The following is a 6,660-nucleotide window of genomic DNA, read 5'->3' on the forward strand; positions in this document are numbered from 1 at the left end:
TTTTTGGAAAATGGCTGCAATGAAACAAAGAGTGAAAAATGTAAAGGGGTCTGAATACTTTCCGTACCCACTGTATTTTCCTGCCACCACTTGACTGCTAATTTACTAAACGCTCCTGTGGGTTGTTTTAAACGACCAATATTGTTGTATGATTCGTAGTACAATAGTAGTATACAAACAATTAAATGCCTAACACATCAGTATAATTTATTTGCAAACAGATCGGAAATTGTTTATAGGGGTTGATATTTATTTATAATTATAAATTCTTCTGTGAAGCATCTGTTAATACTTGCAATCTTGACATTTCATATGAAGATAAAGTATGAAGAAATCTTTCATTTATTGATAAATGAAGGGTTGGAGTTGGTTAAAGTTGTAGTCTGTTTTTCATCTAGTAAGTTGTTCCTATTTATCAAAAAGTGAAAAACAATTGTAATTGAGCATATGACCCACTGATGAATGTGCTTGTATTTGCTGCTTTGCCAAGCAGTTTTGCCAACTCCTCAGTAAGGAAGGTAGCTATTGGCCGGCCTAAAAGTCGCTAAATGACATCATTGCCTAATTTGCATAATCAGCCATGTGCATGTAATTGGGATGGACACTGTTGGTAAACGATCCGTCCTGCCTGCACGATCCGTTCTGCACATGTGCAATATGTTTGCGCAAGCGCAGATGATGATCATAATGTATGAGGATTTACGGCACTGAACAATCTGTTCCACAGTAGTGGTCTGCTGTTAGCCTTCACCGGAAAGCTAACAACGTTAGTTTAGCTAACTGCTAATTCGGCTAACCGCTAGCTGAGACAGGATGTAAAAGACCCTCAAATATAATATGTGATATAACGTAACAACGTTATATATAATATATAATAGATGTTATGTCCGTTCTACTTTACTTGTGCTTAAGCTTATAGCTGTAGCCTGCTTCTTCCACTGTTTAGTTTGAGTAACGTTAGCGGAGAGTACAGAGCAGCCATTAATGATTCTCTCTCCTACCTATGCCAGGTGAGGAAGACTGAGCGGCAACTGTCGCCAAACCGAAGAGAAGCAGGAGAGCAGCGAGAAAAATCTGTGAATCCATTACCACACCACTGAGAAAAGGTAATTTATATTAGACTGAATCAAAGCTAGCCAGGAAGCTAACGGCAGTGGAGGCTAAACGTCCTCTTACTACATCCATTAGGCTAACAGCTAACCGCTACAACTATGACAGATCGTGCCGTACAGATCGTGTACTGAAGTTTAAGTTAAGAGAACGGCTAGCCTCCACCGAGACGCTGACCCTAGTTTAGCTAACAGCTATTTAGGCTAACGGATAGCTGACAGCTTGATTCAGGCTAAAATAATGTTACTCAAACTAAACCGTGGGAAAAGCCAGCTACAGCTAAATTAAGACTTTACAGTAATAGTGGGCAAGACAAGTATTGAGTGATTGTCTTTTAAATTAGCACAAGTAAAGTAGAACTTATGTAACAGCTGTTTTATATTTAAGTGGTTATTTTCAGTTTTGAGGTGTCTCAGCTAGTGGTTGGCCGAATTAGCGGTTAGCTAAACTAACGTTAGCTTTCCGGTGGAGGCAAACAGACTTTCTTTAACTGTCTATGTGAACAGATCATAGTCTTTTCAATACTTTTTACAAAAACGTATGCAACCTTTCTGTAACTTTTACCACAATAATTTAAAACCGTCTTATAGACCTATCCTTTAAACTTTGACACGTAATGTAGTAACCATTAAGCAGTATAAAATTAGGCGTAACCGTCTTAAAACTTGGCTATCCTTTGACAACATTTCCAGGATTGTCACATTACTTTCAACCATTATAAAAGGAAAGTCAACATTTTTGTAACATTTATCTACATTAATTTGTTATGAGACAACAGTTTTTTTACAACTCTCCATTATGACTTAAGATATGTAGGGGGGACTTGCACTGCTCTATCGTGAGAACTGGAAGTTTTTCACCCCGGCCCGCTCACTGAGATCCTCTCAGCAGGCCTACTGTATGTCATAGTGTACACCTCAGCACCTTTATGAGAAGACTATAACTTTAATGTTCTTTTTTTGTTTGTGAAGTAAACTTGGGTGTCATGAAAGGCGCTTTAAATAAAATGCATTATTATTATTATTATTACTTGTATATCTGCAGCACATTGTTCAAATGCTAACACACTGTTTTCAAACACATTCAAGAGGCATTGATGGCGTATGTCCAGTAAACCATATTGAAATATATAGAAAATCCTTGCACAATATTTCCAATAGAACCTAGAGGCCTACAACCTTCCCAGTACTGGAGTACGAGTAATTATACTAAAGCCTACATGTGGATTTTTTTGTAATTACAGTATTAGCGCAGCTCAGGAACTTCAGGGATGATTTTTTATTGTTTAAACTTTGCACTTTTCACAAGTAGATTACCAGTGCACAGAATAAAGGATGATGTTTGAAGTGTTTTGCTTGTCTGAGTGAGTTTTAGAGGTGAGATAAACTGTTTTGCCAAGATACATGTTGGTAATGCAGACTGTGTGAGATTGTGAGTTTAAAAAAATGTCTTTAGTATTCACTGATGTTTGTCAGCAATCGGAAATAGCATACCCATTTCTAAGCTAATCAAATCATCAAAGTCCAAAAATTAAGAACACATAAAGTATGACAATGAATATGTTGTTGTTGTTTTTTACAGACACTTGAGAGCCACCAAAAAGAAAAAGGTTCCAGCAGTCAGTCCAGGATCCTGGACATCGAGAGAGCTGAAAAGGTTGAGTTGGCTGCAATCTTTCAATGTGCGGAGAGGCTGTGCGCTTCCCAGAAAGCCGGCAGCAATACTGTTCTGGAGAGAATGGGACTCTCCATCCAGCATGACACCCTCCACTCACCTCATCCACCAGCTTCTCCCAGAAGGAGCCCTGGATGATTTCTTCCAGTGAGAAGGATCAGGCCCATCGTAGAGGAGGACAACAGGAGCTGGACGTCCATGACTAACGAGACATTGTTAGAAGAGGACCCTTTCTTTGAGAAGAAGCTGCGTTTGGGATCTCAGATGGCGGTACTTGCCTGTAGGATTGCCAAGCTGAGATATGCAACCAGGAGCCCAAGTCCAGACTCTACCCTTAGCTCTGTGGACACATACACTCCCACTGAGCTAAGGGATATTTCACTCATCCGCTCTTTCACCCCTACTCCTCCTCCTAGAGCGACCAAGAGACCGTATTGTATCCCAATTATGAAACTTATTGGAGCAGGTATGTTTATACTGTTGAGTGAAGACTTCCTATTTGGTAAATTGAATGGAAATATGTAAAGATTGTGATTACAGTAAATTACATGGACATTTGAGGAATCATGATTATTTGGCTGTCAATTTGAACAGGCAAGAAGGCAGCTAAAAGATGCAAGCTCCAGTCAGCAAAAAAGACATTTAAGGAACTAGGGGAGACAGTTGAGATGTTTCAGCCCGGCCACCGTGCTTCACGGGTTAGGTTTAGAGACCAAACTTCAGCCCCCAGTAGGACCCTGGCGGTGGCACCCAAGAATCCAGCACCTCCATCCAAAGCTGCCCCACCCAACAGAAAAGGACCTCGCCCTGGGACAAAACTCCACACAAAGGCTGTCGCAGCTCAGGAAGAGCTGAGTAGGATGACTGGTAGGACCTCAACATTACAGAAGTTAAGTTTAGTCTATCTTTACAGATAGGTTTGAAAGCGAATTACCAACATCTAAACACAGGGAGAAGAAAATGGTTTGACTGAAGTCTGTTCAAACTCTGGCACAACACCATCCGGCATTACTGCAGACTAAACTGCATTAAGTCTGCCTGGTCCTCGCAGAAGAGGTGTTGTAGACATGTTCCTTTGTTTCTCTGTTGCATGCAGTTCTCAGTTCCTTTCTTGTTCATCTACCTGTACTGTGTATGCAGAAGTATTGACTGATGTTTACTATCTAGGTGAATAACTTGCGCTCTAGTGTGGCCTGTGCTGCAATGGCCACCGTAGCAAAGCTCAATGTTCACCTGAGGAGGGCCGTGGACCCTGAGGCAGAGTGGACAGGCCCCGTCCTGCTGCTAAAGTTCACACAGACGACCAACGCCTTTGTTCTGGAGCAGGCTAACCTTGCCCTGGATGCGCTGGTGGAAGCATGCAGCCCTGGTAGAATACTGAACGTTCTCTACACAGGGCTGAGGGAAGAGAAGCATATTCAATCAAATATTTAGTAGGATGCGTATCAGCAGCATTTGAAGTAAAAGAAATAAAACATAGTCAACATTCTCCTGTTTTTGTCCTTCTTCTGGCACTGTTGTGCTGCAGTGAGGGGGTGCACAGCACAAAACCTTGTAGAATCGAATAAAGTTTAAAAGTGTTATCACTATGTAATTACACGTTTTAATGTATTGAGATGTATGCTGCAGTTGGGTTGAGAAGAAACAATTTAATACAGTGGTGTAGGCGCCATATCATGCTGTGTAATTACCATCGTTTGTCTCAAAAAAAGGTAGATTAAGACGGCCCTTTTGTTTTCTCACCTACCCCCTCTCTACCTTGGTCGCTGCCAAATGGTTTAGAACAAAAAACTATTAACATAGAGAGAGAAACCGTTTGCTCCACAAAAAGGAAGTAACCATCTGTCTCCAACCACCTTGTGTCTTAGACTAGGCTAAGACACTGGAATGCTGATTTACAGTATTCTGTTAGAACCCCTCACTAACATGATGATAACCTTTTGATCTGTGTCCAAAAACAACCCCAAAGGGGCGGAGTTAGAGCATGACCTTCCTCACTGGACAGCAAAGAAACCAACAAGACTCGTACTCCTACATGTGACCAGGGAAACAAAGAGCCAATAAGGAGGGACTTTACTCACAAGGGGGAAGAAAACCACCCCTGGACCAGAAGGAATATAGGTGGGAGGGAGACAAGATTTTGGGGCAAAATAGATGTAAAACTTTGGGATGAAGCAAACTATTTCCAGCCCGATGCAGCTTAATTCTTTGTGCTTTGTCTTATCATTTTTGTTTAATACATCTTTGTGTTAACCTTTCATTGGACCCAAGCCTCCTTCTTCAGAGATTCAACAAACACAAAGTTAGATAATTCTAACAACCTCCACCAGCTGGCAGACATCATGGGAGAGAATCAGATCTTTAAAGCAGGGAATATCTTCACTGAGCGTTTCCTTACTGCTGTCAGTAAGATGGCGGTGGATGCTGCATCAGAAGTCAGGTGGGTAACCAAGTCTTGTATGGTTTGTGTTTCAAGGGAACTGTGCTGCCTGTACACCAAATTGCTAAATGAGAAATGTATTTCTGCACAGGCACCATGGACAGATGATGCTCCAGGGACTTGCCCACCAGATGGAGGTCATCGTTATGTGGGAAAAGATTATCCAAAAACAGAAGTCCCTTGCAGAAGATCTTGAAGAATATTAGGTAGTAGACTGGCATGGAGGGGCAGGGGTTAGCTCTGTTACTTCACAGGTAGAAGGTTTTTAGTAAGAACCTGGCAACCAGCTGGGCCTTTCTGGGTGGATTTTGCACGTTCTCCCCGTGCCAAGGTGGGTTTGGGCCCACATTTGCAGATTCTAAATCAGAGGTTCTTCATCAATTAAGGACAAATCAAGAGAAAAGGCTAAGATGAAGTGCATTTCAGATCATATTTGGTGTCCTGCAACTTTTCCAGAATGTATCCAAGACAAGTCCTTAGTCTATCACAGGGCTTAAAGTTAACTGGGATAAGCCAACAGTAATAACGATAATCATGATAACAACAATGATAATAAATATACTATATATTTAATACCAATTACAGTTTTCAAACATTTGTTCCTGTCTGTTTGTCTTTTTTTAACGCTCTTCATCGGTGTTTAACATACTGCACATTCAAGCAGCTGTCAGTTTTTCTTTGGGGGGGGGGAAGCAGGGGGGTTGCTTTACTCATTTCTTTTACGTTCTTACTGTCTTTCACTTAAAATGATCTCAGAAGATCGTCTGATTATCTGTGCTGATAGAATAAAATAGAATGCTCTGTTCACAGTGGGGGAAAGAGCAGCTACAGCACTGAGTTCACTGTGTATTTTAGACTGAGGCAGTTGGTGTCTTACTTTCCTCCTTCCATTCACAGGTATGGGTCTGATGCCATACGTATATTCCTTTTCAGCAGAATGTTCCAACTCCTGCTCCACTGTCTCAATGTTGTTTTTCTGATTGTCTTTCTGTCTTTGTTTTTGTCTTGAGTGCATGCTGACTCTGCTCATCTTTTTCCAAGGGCAACTCATTAACAGGTAGCAGAAGATTGCGATGTAGGACACGGAAGGTTCATTCTCCTGTTTCTGGTTGACACAGTACACGGGTCCATCTCCAATCTTTTCCACAACCCGGTGAATTCTCTTTTCCCAGTAAACACAAAGTTTACCTGGTTCCCCCCTCTCTGACAGATTTCTGACAAGCACCCGATCTCCAGGCTGCAGCACAATACCCTTAAAGATGAACTGAACTGAAAAATTAACTTTTGATAACTTGTTGGTTATGATAATTACAAATGAATTACACAAAAAAAAAGAAGAAAAAAAGCTTTTTTTAAGCAACACAAAATTGCGTTTGTTAGTATTAGAATGCTGATAATATCGATGACGTCACTGGCATGGTAGGCCCTCCGAAGGT

General features: G+C 41.2%; 1 long non-coding RNA gene across 2 annotated transcripts in view; it reads right to left on the minus strand.

The window, feature by feature from the left end:
* The window catches only part of LOC117948604, a 16,870-nt gene extending 15,769 nt beyond the window's left edge, over nt 1–1,101 (minus strand). For both annotated transcript variants that reach the window (XR_004657503.1, XR_004657502.1), the window contains exon 1: nt 1,002–1,101. This is a non-coding gene — a long non-coding RNA (uncharacterized LOC117948604). The remainder of the gene's footprint in view (nt 1–1,001) is intronic.
* Nucleotides 1,102–6,660: the final 5,559 nt, after the last annotated feature.

This window comes from Etheostoma cragini, chromosome 1 (assembly GCF_013103735.1).
Source record: "Etheostoma cragini isolate CJK2018 chromosome 1, CSU_Ecrag_1.0, whole genome shotgun sequence".
Classification (NCBI taxonomy): domain Eukaryota; kingdom Metazoa; phylum Chordata; class Actinopteri; order Perciformes; family Percidae; genus Etheostoma; species Etheostoma cragini.